Raw genomic sequence first — 21,210 nt, 5'->3', positions numbered from 1 at the left:
CCCCTTCTCCTGCCAGCAGTCACCAGCCACACTGTTGTCTGTGGCCATGAGTTTTTTCTTTTTTCTTTTTTGCTCAATCCTTCCGCCTTTTTTATTTAAAGCTGAAAACTTTAAGTTGGGCAAAATACTTAATTGCTCTGTTCTTCATATTCTCGTCTGTGAAATATGGGTTTAGTAATAGGACTTGTCTCCTCTGTGGGCTGTTGTGAGCTGTGAGAGGGGCTAGTCCAGTGACTGGTACAGGAGAAAGGTTTAATGACAGCCGGTCACCTTGACAACACTGTTAACTACACTCTTGCCAAGTTGACAAGCTGGTGATATATTGTGTTGCATATCTTTCTGAGCTTTTCTTTGCTGCCCCCCCGCCCCACCCCGGCCCCCAATAGTCCGGTTCTGAGTTATTTCTCCCATGTGCGAGTGGGCAGAATCAGGAGGCCAGAGGACCCTTTGAAAAGAGCTAGGGAGAGAGAGCCTGTGTTGCAACATAATTTATCTCCGGGGAGGGCAGACACAAAACCCATTGGGGAGACTGGACTTAGAATTATTCAGCCTCTGATGGGCATGAAATTAGTGACAGCAAGACAGGAATTTGTGGCTTTTTGGTTATAATGTCTGTTCTCTTCTTTGGGTCCTTTTCTATTGCTTAGAACTTCATTTAAAAAAAAAAAAAGATTTAAAAAGGCATCCTTTTTGGTTCTTGAAAGGCAGGGGGCTGGCTCCTGGCTTGCGAACCTAATAACACTTACTTCTTTCTTTATGAGGGAGTTTCCTTGGCCGCTGTGGTCTGGCTATTGTTTGTCTGAATTTCTAATAAGCGTGTAACAGTCCCCTCCTCCTCCAATTTGCTTCAAAGACAAGCAGCCCTAGTGGGTTACTGGGGACAAGAGACCTTAGGAACCTGGGGTTGGAAGCCCGCTGCTCAGGGGCCTGTGGGTGCCTGCGCCCGTGGAGGAACTGCCGTTGAGTCTGTGCCCACAACACAGTTCGGCTCGCTGGAACTTCTCTGTGGGGCTCTCCCGGGCAAGACATCAGTTAGCGGACAGCAAAGTCAGGCCTGTTGGCACTTCAGCGTGGATACCAGCGGTGCAGTCAGGAGCTTGTCCACAGTGATTTATTCTCAGTGGTGGTTACGAAATGACATCGAGTCTCCCCATCGACTTGACGGCAGCCACGGCTTCTTTAACACCCCCGGTTCTCGAAGGTGCCGTTCAAACCTGCCTCATCTGCAGAAGGCCGGACTCAAACACAGTGCTTGGAGGTCTGTGTGTTTGCATTGCTCTCTTTCGTTAGCTTTCAGAGGCCAAGATGGAGAGAGCTGGAGTGAAATAGGAGGAATCAGGGAGCAGTCTGAGCCAACAGACGTCTTTTAAATCCTCACTCCCCTCTCTTTGGCTTGGGGAGGTGTAAAACAATAGATTAGTGTGATTATGCCCTCCCACTCAGCCACCCCACTCCCCCCCCGCCCCCTTAAAAAATAGGGTTTGTATTTCAGCAGGCTTTGTTCATCAGAAAGCTATGGAGTTTTTTTTGGCATTGGCCAGACCTTTGTGGCTGCTCAGTGGCCTTAGGCTGTGGAAGGTGCCTTCATTTTCCTCCCCCTTCCACTGAAGCCTGTCCCGGGCACCCTGGTGGATCGAGGAGCTCTGAGCCAGAGCAGTGCTGTGCCTTTTGCATTGGTTAGTTCCTCTAAGCGATGGATTGTTTCATACGCATCAGATAGGACTTAATATCCTTCATCTAATGCAGTGGTTCTCAACCTTCTGGCCCTTTAAATACAGTTCCTCATGTTGTGACCCAACCATAAAATTATTTTCGTTGCTACTTCATAACTGTAATGTTGCTACTGTTATGAATCGTAATGTAAATATCTGATATGCAGGATGGTCTTAGGCGACCCCTGTGAAAGGGTCGTTCGACCGCCAAAGGGATCGCGACCCACAGGTTGAGAACCGCTGATCTAATGGTTTTTTTCCCTCCTTCCCCCCCACCCCCACCTCCCTGTAAAAAGAAAAAGAAAAACAAAACAAAACAAAACATGAACACCAATAACAAACTATTTCCCCATGTGGCCCTTGGTGAGAGACATTTTTCTCAGGGAGGACTTGGTCATTGGGTCTGGCCGTGGGGAAGAATTAATTACGGGAGAGGATGAAGCTCCATAATAGCAGTTGCAGGCTGGCAGCTCGGAACACTGCTGGGCCTGCCACCAAATGCTCAGGGTGTGGAGAGCTCTCTGCCCTGGGACTCAGCTTGCTCAGCTGTGAAATGCTGCCACAGGATGTAAGCCATGGTGAGACCAATCCTGAGCCATCAGAGTGCCGTTTTATTTGGACCTGAAGTTTTTGCTATGAAAAGGGAAGCGTTTGAGGCTGATGGACGAGAGCTCTGGCCCTCACATCCATGAGACACACATGGGCCTCACGTCACATCCATTCATTGCATGGGGGACCTTGGCCAGTTTCTGAACCTCCCTGCGTCTCAGTTTTATCTGTGAAATGGGGATAAACCGATCTCAGAGGATTCACTGGGGTAAGACACATACAGGCCCAACACAGAGGCCAGCACTGAGCGGCAGTGGTTCCTATTGTTTAAAGGGGAAGTGCTCCTAGCAGGTTCTGACTGGGCCTGGGGTCCCTGGCTCGTTTTGCTGCGAGTAAAGGCAAGTGGATAGACTTTGATGGACTTCATTGTGTCGTTTCTGGTTAAATTTCCTTTGCTTCTCAGCAGCTATGAGAGATGAACTGTATTCTACTTGTCTGATAGAGATAGATCCAAATAGGGCTTTGAGATAAACTTCAGGATTCTTCCATGAAATATCACAAATTCATTTGCTACTCACGTTTTAACTCATTTTAGCAATCCCCTCCCCCCAACACATATGTAAACACACACATTGATTTCTTTCCTTTTTCTTGTATTACTACAAGGATCAGTTTCTTCTGGCCTAATTCCAGAAACAACACGCCTGTCTTTTTTCATCGTTGAGGAAAAACAGTCTGAAGGCACCATAATTCCTTAAATTGGATTTCGGTTCTTGATCCCCTTATGTTCGGTAAACAGAGTGTTCGATGGAACATCATTGTTTGGGAGCACGAGGCTGGCAGCCTTGCTTTTGCAGGGGGGATAGGCACCATGTTGGGACCTCCTGGGGTGAGGCTCTGGGTGGGGTCCCCTAGACGCGGAAGCTCCCCTTCACCCAAAATGCTGGTGGAAGTCGGGAGGGCTGCCTGGTAGTGAGCAGAGCTTAGCTGAGGAGGGAGCCTGCAGTTGTGTGTATGTGCATGTGTGTGTGTGTGTGTGTGTGTGTGTGTGTGTGTGTGTGTGTTAACTCTGTTAGTGCCATAGCAGCTGCCACTTGAAAGTATTGGGATTTCTATATTCAAATCAAAGGCACCCAGAAACAAAGATAAAGGGAAGGGGGCAGTGTGATCTTCACAGATGGGGGAATAAAAAAATAGTGGGGGGAATATTTTCTGGGTAATCCTGCCCCCCCAACTCGCATTTTTAAAAAGAACAAAAGGAGCATCCACGGCATCCTCTCACTTGGTGGGTTGGCTCTGGTCAGGCGGCCACAGTTTACGGGGCAGGGGACGGATGACTCACCGAAAGCAGCATGGAAATGTCTTGGGCAGGTTCTGACTTGCTTGGGGAGTGAGTCAGCCAGTGTTTCTGGGGTCCTCTCTTCCCCTCTCGCCTTTCCTCTTCTCTTTGAGTGAGTTTCACTTTGAGAGAGCAGCAGGCTTGGCACACACTTACCCAAGACCTGATTAGTTCCTGAAAGAAGGCAGTAAGTTGATTGCTTACAGAGATGATGCAAGCTTTGCTCTGGGGTACATCAACTTGGATTTCTCATGCTTTATCTTATAAAGCCTAAATTAACAGCTGGTTTGGTTTGAGTTCTCCGGGATCTGACTAAGGGATTAGAGTCCATTCTCAAGTGAGTCAATCTAGTTTAATTTATTTCAGGTCTATCAAAAAAGATCAATCAAAGCTCTTTTGAAAGTAAAGCTATAATCGGCCTGCACACTTAGAAGTCGCTGTGGTTGCGCTTGGCGTTTCTCTCTGGTGGAGCGAGGCTCGGGCTGTGGTTAAGAGGGTGTATTAGAGCATTTCCCCCGCACCTCCCTTTCTGGAGGCCTCCACTCCTCCCCGGGAAGATTTTGAGAAGGTGCCGTGTTCAGGAACCCCTCCTCCTAGGTCTGCACTGACCTCCTGCTCCCTGGTCTGTGGGGATGCTGGATCCCTGATGTGGAAATTTCTAGTTCAGCCTTGCTTAATACCTGGACCAGAGCAGATCCAGCCAGTTTTATGTCACTGATTTTGCTCCTGGGCTTTCTCTCGCAGAAATTGGTGGTTGAAGACATGCACTGAATTCTTTTCCCCCCAAAATGTCTGCAGGGAGGAATTGCTCACATAGTTTGTGAGGCGAAGGTGAAGCTTTCTCAGCTATGGCTGAGCTGAGGTTTTGTGAGCACGGGAAGCAACAGCCCGAGTTGCCCATTTCTTTTGTGTTCCCATTTAGGAAATATTTACTGAACGTTTATGCAGGGACTGTTTTAGATGCGCATGATATTCTGAGAGAAATATTGAGAATAAGGGAGTGCGTACAATCTTAACTCTAGAGTCAGATAGATCTACCCGATGGCTTAGTTATTTTTGTGATTTTGTGTGACGTTGAGCAAGTATTGCCCTACACCTCAGTTTTCCTGTCTGTAAGATAGGTTTAATACAAATATCTTCTTCAAAGGATTGTTGCAATAATGAAATGAAATAACACTGTATCTTGTGTGTGTGTTTTTAAAACAATAACAATACTTTATCATTCTAGGGGAGATAGCAGGGTGCTGAAGCTTCCCCCCGCCCCCCTAAATGCATTCAACAGAAACAAATATTTATTTAGGGTGTGCAGCGTGTTCATTGCTCTGGGGATGCCTAGATATGGGCCCTGCCCTGTAGGGATGTACATCTATTGGGAAAGAAAACACTTGGCAGAATCACATGATCAGACTGAATCCCTCTGCCTTATGTACCACTCACCTTGGCCCAAGGAATGCTTTTGTCTTTCTTCCATTTGACTGACTCACAATGATGAGGGTCAGCCTATCTGCCTCTCCATTAATACTTCCTATAGGTCACTCACCCTTCTATCGCTCTTCCTTCTGGTCTACTAGGCTTGAGCCTTAGCATTACCATCGGTGCCAATGTGTCTGGCCTCAGTTTTTCTAACTGTGATATGGGGATGGCATTATTCCATAGAGTGCATGGTAAGGAAGGGAACAATCACATTTTATTATGATGATGTTTTAATCCTTACCCTAAGATATTTTTTTTCCATTGACTTCTAGAGAGAGTAGAAGGGAAGGGGAGGGGGAGAGAGAGAGAGAGAGAGAGAGAGAGAGAGAGAGAGAGAGAGAGAGAGAGAAACACGAGAACATCCACGTGAGAGAGACACATCAATTGGTTGCCTCCCACACGAGCCCCTACCGGGGCTGGGGAACCTGCAACCAAGGTACCAGTATGTGCTCTTGACTGGGAATTGAACCCGAGACCCTTCAGTCCACCCTAACCACAGAGCCAAACCAGCCAGGGCGACAATCGCATTTTTGAGGTTCTCTTGTGGTTCTTTTGTGTGTAGGAACTTATGCTTTGTTTATTCCATAATAATTACAGAAAGAACCTTAATAGCAGAAAAAGAAAGAATAGATGTTGTCTGTTGAGCTCTCACTATGTATCAGTTTCTAGAACATTCTGAATGCTTACGGGAGTTTTATCCAGATGAGAAAACCGAAGACAGTTAGGGGACTTGCCCAAGGAGACATGACTCGGGAGTGGCTGAGGGGGTTTGAATCTAGGCCCAGGCTTGCTGTGCGGTGGCTACATTGACATGGAAACAGGCATAGAGCTGTTAGGCATAGAGCGGGACCTCTCTTTCATACTTCTGGTGTAGACTTTGAAGGCGAATGAGAATCCTTTTGCCGGTAAGCAATTGGACGTGGGTACCCATGTCTCCCTCTAGAACAGCAGCGTCTCTTCTTCGCTCCCCGGTCCAGGGGGGATCTGGGGCTGGGCTCCTCTGGAATTCCTCTGTCTGGCATGAGTGGCACAAGCTCTGCTCAGGAACCAGTGGGTACCTTTCCAGGCTGAATGCACCTGACGCAGGTGAGGCTTCAGCAACCTCAACGGTGCTCTCCTTCACAACCCCTCCTTCCTGTCTCTGCCTCTGGGGTTAACCATTAAAGAAAAAAAAAAAGCCAAAGCACTTTGGGAAGTCGCATGCTGGGTGTCTACTGTGTCCTAGAAACTGTCTTAATTCATTTCCCCTTTATTCCTACTTGAATAGAAAGCAAAAAAAAAAAAAAATTGATAGTCGATGCTAATAATTGTGGCATGTAATGTAATTGGAAGCGCTTCGTTGGCATGAGCGCGAGAGTTTCCGGCTTCGTCTCCAGGCTGGGAGGTAGCACTAGACTTGCCTCGAGTGTCTTGTGCGAGCCTTTGATGCAGGTAGACCATATTATAAACCCGCGCGTTGCTATGGTGAGGATGGCAGTCACTGCTTGCTGTGGGTAACCTTTCCTACCTTCTTGGACACTGTTTTAAAACACAGCGACGTGACAGCATTTCATTTAATTTGGACCGAGTTGGGGTAGATGAATCAGGAGATGAGGCCTAACATTTTTTTGAGGTGATGCTTTGGGGGGATTTCTGCTCTCCTAGCGCGGTGGAATATTTTGCAAATTGAGTTTTTCTCATTATTTATTTAGAAATATGTTTTCTAATGGACCGGGTGAGGGGGGATGGTGGTGGGCAGAAGGCTGGGCTTTCTTCTCTTCTGCCTCCTTCCTTCCCTGAGCATTTCTGTGAATCTGTTGGCTTTGATGCCCAGCAGCTCATACAGTGAAATGAAAGTCGGGTTGGCATGAGATGCAGAAATGATTATTCCTGGTAGTGTGTTCCCATTACTGTTAATAACGTAAAGACAATTGCCCGCCTCTCTGGACTCCTGCACGCGGCTAACGGACAGTTATTTCTCCACAGACTTGGACACGTAGCAGTGGGGACTGGAGTGTTTTATTAGTGGTTGCCCTGCACACCCCCAGGGTAACTCCGATTACACATAGATTTATTAACTTTTTCCTGTCGCTCAAAGGGTAACTCCCCCCCCCCCCCCTATTTTTACTTAGGCTTTTAAAAAAAATTATAATAGAGAATTTTTAAGATGACAGTTTATAGTCAATAGTTTACAGTTAATATTATTTTGTATTAGTTTTAGGCACACAGTGTGGTAGTTAGACTCCAGGGGTAACTTTTAAATTCCAGCCATTACATCTCAGAGCAGTTCAGGTTTGCAAAACTCACCCCCTCCCCCCTTTTCCCGGCCATGCATTCCCATCCCTTAAATTTTTGGGCAAAATACACAATCCTGAGCATCTGAAAGGCTGTTAAAAATTAAGTTGTCAGCTGTTTATGGCCGTTCTTTCACGGTTCCAAGTCTGTTTCTCTGCTTTAAAGTGGGAATATTTTCTTATCTTAGTGGGGTAGTTTTGAGTGTCACAAGGGACAAAGTTTGATGGGAACCTCTGGGGGAAAACAGTGTTATAGGCAGGCTTTTAAATTTGAGACCATTCAGTGGCTTTTGTCACTCTGAGTCTGAACCCCAAAGCTGCCTCTCCAGGAATCCGCAGGCTCTGGAGTACCTGCCAAATTGGGGGTCTCAGAGCTGTGGCCACCTGGCTTCTGTCAGCACCTTTGGGGCTCAGTTTCCCTGTCTGGGAAGTGGGGATGCTACGGAGATACTGCTAATGGGGTACACAACCTGTGTACGGTGTGAGGATGGTTCATGTGTGGTTCCCAAGGCAGGGGGCTCCTCCTCCAGGGTAAGAAGAGCCACAGGTGCGTGTCTCCCATCAGGGGGCACAGGCTGCAGGGGCAGTGACGGCTCTTTGGGGACCAGGCTCTTCGAGGTGGTCCCCGTCACCCAGCCAGGGCTGCATTACATCTGAAGCAAAGTTGAGGTGAGCAGCCACCCCTCTTCCTGGGGAGACCTCTTGTCCGTCTGCTCAGCCACAGCCCACTCCCTCCCTTGTGCCCACTGGGGAGGGGGTGTGAGGGGAGAGGGGCTGTGAGGCTGTGCGAACCCAGCCTCCGGCTCTCACCTCCCACACTGGTGAGTGTGGATTCTGCCTCTGATGCCCACGGAGGCCTCACCATGAAGGCGGTGAGCCCACAGCAGAGGGGGTGGTCAGGGCCACGGGGGATGGCGTGCCACGGAGGGGAGCATCGTGCCCAAATCCGGCTGCACGTAGACCTCAGCGTGAGCTGCTGGCCTCTGCATTCATGTCGAAGTCTTTCCAGAGTAACCTCCCGGCGAACAAGCGTGTCTGAACAAGAGCCCGTTGTTCCCTCCAGACCTGTTGCACGGGCAGGACGGGCAGGACGCAGACGCGGGCGGCCGTGGGTCAGGCCTTGGATTCCGAGGGCAGAGGGCCTGCTGGGGTGGGTCCGGCCCGCTCCCTCCTGGACTCCCCTGCCAGGCCCAGGGAAAGCGCTGCCCGTCAGTCCCCTCGGGCGGTGGGATTGGGCAACCCGGAGAGCAGGAAATGCATGTCGGCGGCATAGATTTCATTCCGCACACCACCCTCGCTCCTCTCCCAGCCCGGGGAGGGAAATGTGCCCTCCGGGAGACACCCAAACCCCACAAAGAGACCTTTGTTGGAGCTGGAGGTGAGAATCTGTGGGCGTAGGGATTCCTGGGTTCGAGTTCCAGCTTCCTGCCAATCGCCCTGGCGCTGGGCTAACATTTCTGGAATGAAAAGAGGCGCAGCCTGCCCAGCAAGGCCTTCGGGAGCGAGACGCTGCTGGGCGCTGAGATGGCCTGGGCCCTGCCAAGGGCTTTGAGCTGCGAGGAGAGAGGAAGTCCTAGGACCCAGGAAGGCGGGGAGGGTTGTTGGAGGAGCCTGAGGCGGACTCCAGGCTTCTGTCTGGCCCCTGGAGACTTCTCTGAAGAATAAACTCTGAGGTTCTGGAATGAAGTGTTACTTGGTTATCTCCTTCGCGCTTCCCAGGCCCCGTTCAGGGGACTCTTTCTTACCTGGCTGCCAACTGAGATTCTTTCTGGGTCCTCCCCCCACCCCATCGACTGAATCAGAATCTTCTGGGGCGGGACCTGGGAGTGTGTCTTCATGAACACGCTATAGAAATGCTTTTCGCCGTGTGCTGTCTCCTGCTTACGCCTGCCTCGGGCCTGGTGCCTCCATGGTGAGGTTCCTCAGAGTACACCTGGGCCTGGAGTTGTGTGTGAGCCGTCCCACTGGGCACTCAGCACTAGGCACGTGGTGTCCGGGGTTGGTGCGACTCATCAAGAGAGGACGCACCAAGAGAGGGCTGCAGGGTCACACCTCCTGCTGCTCAGGCTGTTGTAAAACCTCGGATTCCTTTTTTGGAAACAATGGCTCCACTGAGCTATTTACAGACCATACAATTCTCATATTTAAAGTGTATAATTTCGTTATTTTTAGTGTATTCAGGAGGTGTGTACTTCTCGGCACCTCTAATTCTTGTCTTCTTCTCCTACTTATCTAATTCTCCTACATTGTCATCACTCCCAAAAGGGAATCCGTCAGTCCTCATTTCTCCCTTCCCCCGCAGCCCCTGGCAATCACTCATAGGTAGGCCTATTCTTGACATTTCATACAAATGGAATGGTCAAATTCATGGCCTCTTGTGCCTGGCTGCGTTCACTATGCATAATGCTTTCCAGGTTCCTCCTCATTTTAGCATGTATCAGTTCCTCATTCCTTTTAGATGGCTGAATATTATTCCATGTATGGATGGGCCACATTTTGTTTATCCGGTCCTCAGTGTTTGTACGGGCCTGCGGTTGTATTTCTCCAGGTATATACCCGTGAGTGGGATTGCTGAGTCATGTGATAACTCTATGTTTAACTTTTTGAAGACCCGCCAGACTTTTAAAACCTTGGATTCCGTGTGTGCCGGTTGTGTTGGGCAAGACAGCAGAATGGGACTTTTGTTTGCCAGAGACGATATAAAGATTGCCTGTAAAAATAAAGCAGTCGTGTAAGTCGTCCCCCCCCCCCCCCCCCCCCATTGCTGTAATTGGATGGACACCCATCAGTTACGTTCCTGTAGCCCAGGGTGCTGACCCTGGCTGCATGACGCAGTCACCGGGGAGCTTCTAGAAAATAAAAGCCTCATCTGCAGGTCACTGAAAGCGGAATCTACCTACTGGGGTTTCAGCCTGGTTTTTCACAAATCGGTGTCGCCCATTTCTCTCCTCCTCTTCCCCAAGGGTGAGCAGAGATGGGGTGGGTCGTGCAGACCAGAAAGAATCTCGGAAGGTCGCAAACACTCTCTCTCATGAGGAACCTGGGCTGCTGTGAGGGTATAAATGGGACCCTGGGACTTGGGCAGGTCACGGGAGGAGCTTGAGAAGTGTGACTTGTGGCTGGGATGGAAATGAATTCCTCTCATTGCAAAGTTTGGCTGTAATTTTTTGGGGGGCCTTAAAGTTCTTTTTTTTTCCTTTTAATAAATTATATTCAAAAAGAAATAATGATGGTTAACATTATTGAAAACTTGGTGCCCAGCATGGGCCTAAGCAGTCCTGGGAGGTAGACCTTCATTTAAAGCAGTGGTTCTCAACCTTCCTGATGCCGCGACCCTTTAATACAGTTCCTCATGTTGTGACCCCCAATTTCATTGTTATAAATTGAACATAATTAAAGCATAGTGATTAATCACAAAAACAATATGTAATTATATTATGTGTTTTCCGATGGTCTTAGGCGACTCCTGTGAAAGGGTCGGGTCCGTTCGACCTCCAAAGGGGTCGCGACCCACAGGTTGAGAACCGCTGATTTAGAGCCTTCTTTTACAGGTGAGGAAGCAGACCAGTGAGGGGGGCAGCCTAGATGAGGACCCGGCCGTACTCCAGAGCTCACAATGCCCCCAGTGAGAGGAGTACAGATAAAAGGGTCCTGTGCAGTGGAGGAAAGAATGCCATGGGGAGGAGGATGGTGACCCTCTTGGCTGTGGCAGCCCAGTGATGAGGGGTCCCTGCCATGGCACCAGGAAGAGACTGCTCTCAGTCACTCCCACGGAGATCCTGCATTGGTTTTCACCTGAAGCCAGAAGAGGGACATGGAGTGGTCTTGGTGTCTAAGACACTAAAGGAGGCGGCTCTCTGGAGAGGGCCAGTGTGTCAGGCCCTGGGGTCATGCCAGGGTCCGAAAGATCATTTGCATTGTTGACCACCGCCAAGACCAGGGCTTCCTGCGCCTTCAGTGACGGCCACGGACAGCCAAGCCGAGCTCTGGGCGGCCCTGGGTGGAGGCTGCAGTGCTCTCGAGTGATCTTTATCTAGGAAGGTTGCAAAGCCATGATTGCTCACCCATCTTTCCTCTGCTGGCTTCTGGAGGTCCCTGGCCTTTCTGGCTAGCAGCCAAGAAACATGAAGCCAGCAGGCGATGTGGTGCGTGTAGCATGCCACGGTAGAGCCTTCTGGCTGAAAGGGGCCAGAGGCATGGTTTTAGTCAACCTCCTCATTTTCATACTGGGGAACTGGGACGAGAGCGGTGAAGGTCATAGCTCCTTTTAATCTGACCTAGGGCTAGAGTCCAGCTTGTAGAGGTGGAAATTTCTGCAGATCCGGGAGGCTTTACAAGGGGATTGTCTTCTTGGAGATTGGGGCAGACTTGTCTCCCTCAGAGATGTTAGCATTCAGCTTGGGGAGCGAGAAAACGAAAAGGGTGAGGTCCATGCTCTGCCAGGACTGGGAAGTGATGGTGGTGGTTGTCATAAGCTGAGCTAAAATAAAATCCAGGGGGTTCCAAGGAGTTTAGGAGACTCCTGCCCAGGTATGCTTTTCTTCCTAACATAATGAAACAATGGTGTCTGAAGAGATCTCACAGCGTATTTGCTATGGGATTTGTACTTATATGGTTAATTAGGTAATTTCCTCCTGCCCTCCCACTATTGGGGTGACTCAGTTTTGGTAACTGTACACCTTTGAGGATCACATATGGCTGGTAGAGTGTTTCTCAACCTGGAGCAAACCTCAGTCTAATGGGGGTAGGTTGGTTCCAGTGGTTCTCAACCTTCCTAATGCCGCGACCCTTTAATACAGTTCCTCATGTTGTGGTGACCCCCAACCATAAAATTATTTTCGTTGCTACTTCATAACTGTAATTTTGCTACTGTTATGAATCATAATGTAAATATCTGATGTGCAGGATGTATTTTCATTGTTCGCGACCCACAGGTTGAGAACCACTTTAGACAGATCACAGGCCCATTAGCATGTAAAAAAGCAGATGGAAAAATTGTGCTTGTCTTGAATCGAGTCATGGTATTTTGTTTTGAAATTTGGAATAACATTAAGGGAGGATTGGCAAGGTGTTTGTCCATCCAAAGGGCAATGGATTGAAGGCCTGGAGACTCACAGTGAGATAGGGAGATATGGCGATGCCATCTGCTGATAGTCACTTTCCCACCCCCAGAGGCCAAAAAGGAGCAGTGTGGGCCTCATGGGAAGGGGGTTGTAGGGCCCTTCCCGGAATGGGTTGACACCGCTCCCCCAGGGAGATGTGGACCAGGGGCCAGAGAAGACCGGCCGGTCAAGTGATGACACCTGCAGAAGGTCTCCTGGTCTCATCCACTCAGTCCTGGTCCTGCCTCAGGGGGTTTCTGTTCTCAGGCCTGGGATGGAGCTGAATGAGATTCCATATTGGTTTCTTTTCCATCAAGTCTCGGTGCCATATGGAAACCTAGTCCCATAACTCATGGATCCTAGCACTGCTCTTGGAGGTAAGGAGGTCCTGTTGGCCAAGCAGCTTGATCTCTGACCTTGTAATCTAATGATACCTGCCTACTTCCCCATGCACGATTATTCCGATTTCCAGTGTATTGCAACCCCTGTTGAGAGGGTTCGTCAGTTGCCTTGACAGTTAGAGGGGGAAAAGGGGGACATTTTGATGATATTCCTGATTTACTGTAGAACATGTGGAAAGTTGGGTGGGGGATGAGTGGGGGGGGAGGAGTTTTTGGTAGGGGGAGTAGACCTGACCCAGGACACCAGAGCCTGGGTTCTGTTCTTGGTAAGTCACTTTGTGGTTGTGCAAACTGGGACCTTTTTTCTGGACCTGCTTTCTTTTTTGTAAATGAGTTGGACTAAAACATTTCCAGATTTTTCACAGATGAAGACCTCCCTGTCCCCACCTTTTTAGGTATAGGTAGGTTTTACTGGAGGGTAGCAAAGGAAAAGAAGGGAAGGTAGTATTGAGCAGGGGTGGGCACCCGATGGCGTTGTAAACATGATAAAGTCCCTGCCAGCCCAATGAACGAGAAGACCCATTTTTAAATGGTGAAAATGACACCGACTCTCCCCGTCTCAAAATGCAAAACAACTGAGTGGTTACCGAGCCAAGCCCTGTACAGACATTGTACAGGTTGATGCCTGGGGGGAGGGGGGGCATGACACGCTCTTTCCAGATGAGGAAACGCTGGCAGCAAAGGCAAGCTGGTCGTTCAGAGTCGCACAGCTGGGAGGGGGCTGGGAGCCTGCGCTCCGGGCTGCTGCGTTTCCGCCCATCGCTGTATGTTTTTATTGTGTGTATTTGTTGACGGGGAACGGGACACAGTGACCAGAAGTTCTAAGAGTGGGGTAATGCTTTTGAATGGCTTTGCATTTTGATCAGTCATCACAACATCTGCATCCACTTGGGAGCCGGTGCGCAGCCGTGCGCGAGGTTCCTTCCTTATGGCCACTCCCTCAGTATAGCTGATGGGTGGATTTGGGGCCCTCTCAGGAATGCTGAGCCTTCCCCAGGCTTTGTCCATTTGCAGGGGGCTTTCCAGTTAAGGGGGTTCTTTGCTTCAGGAGGATCCTGCGTGATCAGGCCCGCGTAACGGATTCATCGAAATGGTCCTGTGTTGCGTGTGTTCCACGTGGTAGAGTGGGCAGCCTCTCTGTGACTGGGTAGCCCCATCCCTGTCTTGGGAGAGGCAGGGGAGAGCCGCGCAGCACACTGGGCATTGGGCCTGGCGTCTGCATGTTGCCGATGACTTTGTGGTGGGGTTCTGAGCCGCTGTCATTACACAGCAGGACCTTGTCTTCGCTCAGTGACGTCCTTCTCGGGAGCTGTCCGTATTCTGCAGATACCGTCTCGTTGTGCTTTTCGGGAGGCGGGCAGGAAGCTGCCCAAGAGCTGAGTTACTCCGGGAGGAGTTTGAATACAGAGAAATGGTGTTACCGGTTAATTCTCATGGTCTGGATGAAACATTGAATAGACTAAAATTTCAGTTATTCATCACGCGAGTAAGGCGAAGTGATCCTAAGGGGCTCTGCATGAGCAATCACCTCTTGGAGAATTCACATGCTCATCCAAAGGCCTCGAGAGTATCTGGACAGCTCTTTGTGGGACCCAATAGTGCATCCGGGGAACTATGGGTTTAGATGATGCTTGAACACCCTTCCAGAGCTCAGATGCATCTTAGTCCCCCTTATTTTTTCCATCTGGGACAGGTCCCAGGCACTTACCCCGCCAGGGACACCGGTGATAGAGAAGGAGACATTGCATGATTAGTGCGTGTCTGGCTCACTCTCGAGGGCTCATGGGGCCCAAGCTCTGGAGGCCAGAAGAAAAATCAAGACCCACCTGCCTCGGGCGGGCTTGAGACCACGGACAAGTAGAAAGATACAGTTGTGTGCGTGGAAAGGAATCGTCATAATCTGGCCAGTCTCTTTTCTTAGAGGTGAGCATCTTTAGCTTCAGAGAGGGAGGCCACCTCCTGCAGCGGCCCAGATGTGACGAATAACTCAGAGCGAGACACCAGAGCTGTTTAATCTGCCAAGTGGTGTTAGGATGATGTCTTTCCTGGACGGTGTAAGCGCTGATGTTTACTTAGGATGGCGGCGTTGTTGTCCTACCGCTGGCACACCATCTTTCGGGCCCGGAGGGGAGGGCAGGAAATCCTCCTTACGGTGGAAGGCTGCGAGGACATGAGCACAGCACACGGGTGCACGGGCCCTGCCCCTGTGATCGATGGCTGAGATTTCCTGCGCTGCCTTCAGTTGCACAGGCGTCTTTATTTTTCTGTTTCTGGATATTTGATGTGGTTGGGTCATATTTCTCCTCCTCCACCCTCCACCCTCCACCCCACAACCCTCCAGTAGGCCAGTTGGCCGGAGCTTCCTCATCTTTAACTGTGTGCAAACTGGGTTTTGACAAACATGATTAACTGGGTATTTTTGGAAGGCTCCGGAGGGCAGGCCTCGAGTCAGGAATGTTTCCTGCAACCCTGAGTCCAGTGGGCGTGCCTTCCTCACCCTGCCCGTGGCTGGGGAATGCGCTGGCGTGGAGGGCGGGAGGGAGAGCCACGGGAGGTTTGACTACTCAAGTCTCTCCCAAGTCTTCGGATGGCTGATAGGAGAGCAGGGCCTGAAGCTTTTATCACCACGACCACAGGTGAAAGGCTTTCATTTGGCTGTGCTGGTCCAACAAAGACTATTTTATTTATGTGTTTCCAAGCCCTTAAAAATTCTTTTAGGGCACATCAGTGGGGAGTTAATAGAAACTTTGAAATAAGAAAAATGCCTGCAGGGTAAGTAGAACCCCAGCCAGCCAGCTCCGAGCTGTGTGCTGTGAGCTGGCAGGTTGGTTCTCGGAGTGGCTGACAGACGGGTTACTGAGCCCCACGCTGTTCTTTCCAGCGCCTTAGTTCTCAATGATTAAGTGGGTTTTCTTCCCCCTGTTTGGTGCAGGAGGAGGCCTACTCTAAACTTTTCTCCGGGCGTGTTAGCTCCTGAAAAGATCCTCTAACCTTTCTGGTTGTGCCACAAAGGAAGCTCAGTGGGTGGGTGGGGTGGGTGGGTTGGGTTGTGTGTATATACTAGTAAGAGATGGTATGTGAGTGTGTGTCTGTCCGGAACCAAATCACCCTCAAGATACTAGTTGTTAACAAGGAGGGACTTTTAATTGCCTTCTGAGTGTTACATTTAGATGGGAATCTAAAGAAGAGATGGGAATCTAAGCCAGGCATCAGTAAGCTAATCAGTTTGTTTGTTTTCTCCAAAGTAATTTCCTAAAGAATGAAAAACCCTTTTGTAACCCGACACGGCATTGTTTGGGTTATTGGCATAGACAGGAGGTGGTTTGGGGTCTGAGCCCAGCTGCTCAGAGGTTAGGAAACTTGAGGAAAGTCCCGGCCTCTCTCTGGCCTCTCGGGCCTCCAGGCTCCATCTGTGGAGTGGCATGGAGATGGAGCTGAGATGGAGCGGACCACGGGTGATGGTGAGAATTAAGTGGGTGACAGGTTCCATCCTCCACTCCTTTTCTTAGGGAGGAACAGCTGTGACTTCTGAAACCTACCAGTTGTGTCCAGCTTTGTTTGAGGCCTGGGACAACATCAAGGTGGCAGGAGACTTCACACCCAGATGTTCTGGGTTCAAGTAACTGGTCCTTGAGCACCTATTGTGTGTGCCCTCGGAGCTGGCTTAGTTTCTCTGTTCCTTGGGGCTGCTGGGTCCACGTTGTTTAGTTCAGTGATTTTCAAATGGAGGTGATCTTGTTCCCCAGGGGACATTTGGCAATGTCTGGAGACATTTAGGGTTGTGGCTTCCTTGGGGGCGGGGGTGGGGGGGGGGGGTGGGGGCTGGGTAGAGGCCAGGGATGCTGCCGAACATCCCTCAGTGCACGGGACAGGTTCCCACAACAAAGCGTTTTCCAGCCCAGGCTGTCAGTAGTGCTGAGATTGGAATCCCTGGTCAAGTGTCTGGTGTGAGTGCGTGCGTGTGCATGTGCGTGTGCATGTGCATGTGTGTGCATGTGTGTGTTCCCTATTCTACATTTGGTAAAGGAAACGCGCACATGTTACCCTGGTGATCATTATGGGGGATGCTCATCTGTGCCCCAGTCCTGATACTGGTTATGGGAACATCAAGATTAAAGCAGGCCTGTGAATAGCCCTGAGATCCAACAGGAAAAAGAATTTAATCGGACTCATTTAATGGTTCTATTAAACTGTCTTTGCTTTTATTTCGAGACTTTCGTTTTGAAAAACACAATAAAACACAAACGAAAATAAAAAGCGCATTAACCCTCCGCGTTTTCTTGGAAGGGGCATAGTGAAGAAGGCAGAGGCCTCACCTCTCAGCTAGAACCACCTTTAACAGTGTGACGTGTATACATTTCACCCGTCTCTCAGTTTCATTTTAGAGCTTTTGTTCTTATATGCAGATCGAGAAGAATTTCTCTATATTTACGTATATGAACATACTCTTACTCAGATATGAATACGTACAGGAAGGAATTCGTTTATATTGACTTTATATATGTTTGAATGTATCCTCACTCCTATCTATGAATAAGGATAGAAAGAAATTAATTTTGGAGACTGCAGCCACCAGAGGCTTATGTAATAGCCAGCGGCAGCCCTGATTATGTATATGGGTGAAGCGTTTGAACAATGTCTGCTTTGTGTGACATACAAAACAAGCTTTTCTTCAACATTGGACGTGCCTCCTCCAGCGAGGGCCTCTCTGTCCCGCCCACCTTTGCACAAACATTATTTATTGTGGCCGGTGTGTGATCAGGTCTTGATTTGGGGCTTCTTTTTGATGCTCTTCCTTTGTGGGATCTCACCCACGTGCCCCTGGAGACCCCTTGGTGCCAGCACCTTTCTTGACCAACCACCCATGCGGTGCCAGTGGCATCCGCTTTGTGGCCAGCTGTCCCCTGAGCCCCTCGTGGCACAGGGATGGTCTCTGGTGGGACTCGGATGTCTCCGGGAGTCACCTGGGGGCTCAGGAACACTGGCTGTGCTCTGTGCCTCCTCCCCGCCCTGACCCCTTTCCCAGCTTGCACGGCTATTTCAGCTTTGTTCCTAGTACCTCACCACATGTTCACGGACCAGCAGGGGCGGGGCAGGGGAGCTCATCTAAGATAACCTACTTTGTGCCAGCCACTGAGCCCTGTCATTGTCCCCTTCTCCCGTCCTCCGAGGCCAGCAGATGGGGTTCTTACTAAACAGGTGAGGACCCTGCCTTCAGCTCCTGCTAGGGAACTCGCCTGGGGTTCCATAGGCAGCAGGTGTCAATGACAGGACTTGATGCAAATCCTGAGACTACCCCCCCTCCCCCCACCTGCCGCCAACCCACTGTCGGGGAGCACCATCACTTTTAGATGGCGCCACGGGGACAAGGCCTGGCCAGGTGCCTTCTCTGTGGGAACCTGGACACATTCAGGGCGTTTTCGGTGCCCTTGGGGCTGGAAGGCTTGAGGAGCCTGGAGTTGGTTAACCATTGGGACTTCACAGACGGAGGAATCAGAGGCCGGAAAAAGGGAAGTCAGTCACCCGAGATCAATCAGCTTGTCCTGCGTGAAGGAGGAGACAGTTCCCAGTTGCCCTGAGGCGAGGGTGGACTTTGGATCTGGAGGAGGTGTGCCAAGGGGTGGGGCAGGCAGGGCAGGCGCTGGGGTGGGGTGCTGTTGGGGCAGGAAGTAGAGTGAGAGCCACCGGGTGGGAAAGTAGAGGGATCGTGTAGGGGAGGATTCGTGGCCAGAGGACGTCTTGTGTCTCCACAGACTCCAGGTTTTAGGGGCCGAAGCAGCTGCAGATGAGTGAGTGCCAGGTTAGAGTGTGAACTGATTCACAACCACTCCTTCCCCGGAAGGATGTGCCGCTCAGTGGACGGTGGTGCTTTAAGGCCCTTTGTTCACGGAGAGATTAATAGGGTCCAGGTATGTCTCACAAATCAGAGATGGCCACTGGCGGCAGTGAAATAAAAATCCTCCTTAAAAAAAAATCCCACTTTTTTACAGGAAGACTTCCTTGTCTGAAATGGAGATGGCATTGTTCTTCTCCCAGCTGCTCCTCTCCATTCCTTAGACAGTGCTTTAAGGCCCTTTGTTCACGGAGAGATTAATAGGGTCCAGGTATGTCTCACAAATCAGAGATGGCCACTGGCGGCAGTGAAATAAAAATCCTCCTTAAAAAAAAAATCCCACTTTTTTACAGGAAGACTTCCTTGTCTGAAATGGAGATGGCATTGTTCTTCTCCCAGCTGCTCCTCTCCATATGTCCTTAGACAATTCACGTTAGATTTCCCACACCGAATCGCGGTGTACTTTGGGGCGTGGGTCTTTGTACAGCTCCATTTAAAAAAACTCTCTTTTTGATCCCTCCATCGCTGTCGTGGTTCAAGGGAGGGGTGGAGACTGGGGGAGGGGCGGTAGTCTTTGGTTTATGATGCTCAGATCCTAGACATTTCCCAGCATCCGGTAGGTATTGGGCCGGAGGTGAATGGTAGCAGGAATAAACGAATGATCGAGGTCCTTGGTGCTCAAGGTGGTCTCCCCGCTGGCCTGACATGCCGCTTGATCAGTTTCATGGCGCGTGGTGAGCGGGAGAGCAGAGGAGCCTCCCCTGTCCAGTTAGCGTGGCCTGGAGGGGGCGGTGTGCCGGGAAGCAGCACGGCTTGGAGTGCCCATCTGAGGTCCGTCTCTGGCATTAGCTGGCAGGGTCTCCCTGGGCTCTCACTGAGCGGGAACTGGCTGAATCCCAAGCCCTTTCCTACTCTGAGGTTCATGGTGCTGTGGTCTGCGGGGCTGATGACCCTCCAGCTGGGAGCGTGACTCCCAACGTGCTCCCAGCTGTGTGGCCACAGGCTGCTCCTGAGATTCACACGCTCCCTGCCTTGTCGCCCCGCCACCCTGTTCAGCTGGAGGGCTTGAGATCGGACAGCCGCTTCTTGTGCTGCGGAGGTGCAGAGGGGCGGCAGGAGGCGGTTCTTCCCCGGGGTCTGTGCTTGTCCCCCGAGTGCGTGGCTGGAATCAGAAGGAATGAGAGAGGAAACCACTCTTGGTTTGGGCAAGAACTCCCAGTGGATGGATCTGGTGGTTCCCCTCCATTAAACTTGTGTGTTTTTTTTTTGACCAGAGTCTGCCATGGTGTCACCGTCCAAATGTGGAAGGTAGTTGTTACGTGTTCTGGGAAGTAAAAAACCAAGACTAGTACAGGGGATCCACCGAGGTAGAAGGATAGGAACCTTCCAGAGAGGAGAGGGGAGGGGAGAAAACGGCTCTGTTGATATCCCAGAGAAAGAACTTGTTAGCTTTGGAGAGAGTGGAGATAAATTTGGCCCAGAGGGCCTCCCATTCCTTTTAGAGACTTTTCTTGTAAAAAATAAAATGGAACTCAGGAGATGTAGCAAATTGGAAACAGCACATTCTGTCCATAATGAAAGTTGCCCCACAAGAATTTCTCCATTTTATCCCTTTAGCTAAATTCCTGTTTCTAAACGGGGCTAGAGGTAGGCTTGTTTGTTTTCTTAGCTGAAATCTCGGTTTTCATAGTTCAGGCCCATTCTCCTGGGTCAGAGCAAGCAGAGCCCCAGGGTTGGCTCACTGTGATGACGGGGAAGCTGCCCCTACAGACCCCCACACTGGCTGGGCGGGCAGCAGGGTCCCTGTTCATTTCACGTTTTGCTTTGCCCTCTCTTTCCTCATTGGAGCCTAACGTAAGTGCACGCACCTCAGTGTCCAGCCGTGTGGTTTCACGTGTCTGTGCCTGTGCACCCACAACCCGGGTGAAGTTAAAGGACATCTTTTTCCCGCATCCAGAGGCTTGCTCGTGCCCCTTCCCAGAGAGAACCACTCCTGAGTTCTATAACCATCACTTAGTGTCTTTTGTTTTGAATTTCATAAACGTTGAATCATCATTGGTGTTTTTAGTTTAATTTCGTACCCCCCTTCCCCGTCAGAAACCAGTCTGTTGGAATCTTTGGCTGTTCTTTAATAAGAATGCTTTTCGTATCTCGTCTGTGTTTAAGAATTGCAGGTAGAAGAGCCTGGGCCACACCTTTGCCTGGGACACTCAAGTTCCCCACAACTGCTGGAAGCCTTGTGGGCCAGGCTCCCCTGCGAGCCGGCCCCACGGCCAAACCTGCCCATTCCCATCCTCCACTCCCACGGCCTCAGAGGGACGCCGAGGGTGGCCACTGTGTCTTGCACCCTCTTAAATGAGTCCTTTTCCTGCAGCGTTGGCATCTCGGTGGTGTCATTGTCTGGTGTGATGATTTGATTAACATGTGCTTTCCCCCTAGTTGGAGAGGGGGCCGATGTTCGGTACTCGGTGGTTGCATGATTGGATTGGGGGGGTCCATTGTGAAAGAGAAGTGTCTGGTTCTTTTGG

The 21,210-nt window shown here is 50.3% G+C and overlaps 1 protein-coding gene and 1 long non-coding RNA gene across 15 annotated transcripts in view; one reads left to right on the top strand and one right to left on the bottom strand.

Moving 5' to 3' along the window:
• Nucleotides 1-21,210, top strand: part of TCF7L2 (transcription factor 7-like 2 (T-cell specific, HMG-box)) — a 186,705-nt gene that overhangs the window by 15,482 nt on the left and 150,013 nt on the right. The gene's annotated exons all lie outside the window — the stretch shown is intronic.
• Nucleotides 7,056-8,716, bottom strand: LOC106727529. The gene is made up of 2 exons (XR_001363755.1): nucleotides 8,157-8,716; nucleotides 7,056-7,999 (listed from the first exon to the last, which is right to left on the bottom strand). It is a non-coding gene; the product is annotated as an uncharacterized LOC106727529 (long non-coding RNA).

This window comes from Myotis brandtii, unplaced genomic scaffold, assembly GCF_000412655.1.
Source record: "Myotis brandtii unplaced genomic scaffold, ASM41265v1 scaffold441, whole genome shotgun sequence".
Lineage (NCBI taxonomy): Eukaryota > Metazoa > Chordata > Mammalia > Chiroptera > Vespertilionidae > Myotis > Myotis brandtii.
The sequence above is the reverse complement of the archived record's forward strand: the minus strand, read 5'-3'. Positions and strand labels throughout refer to the sequence as shown.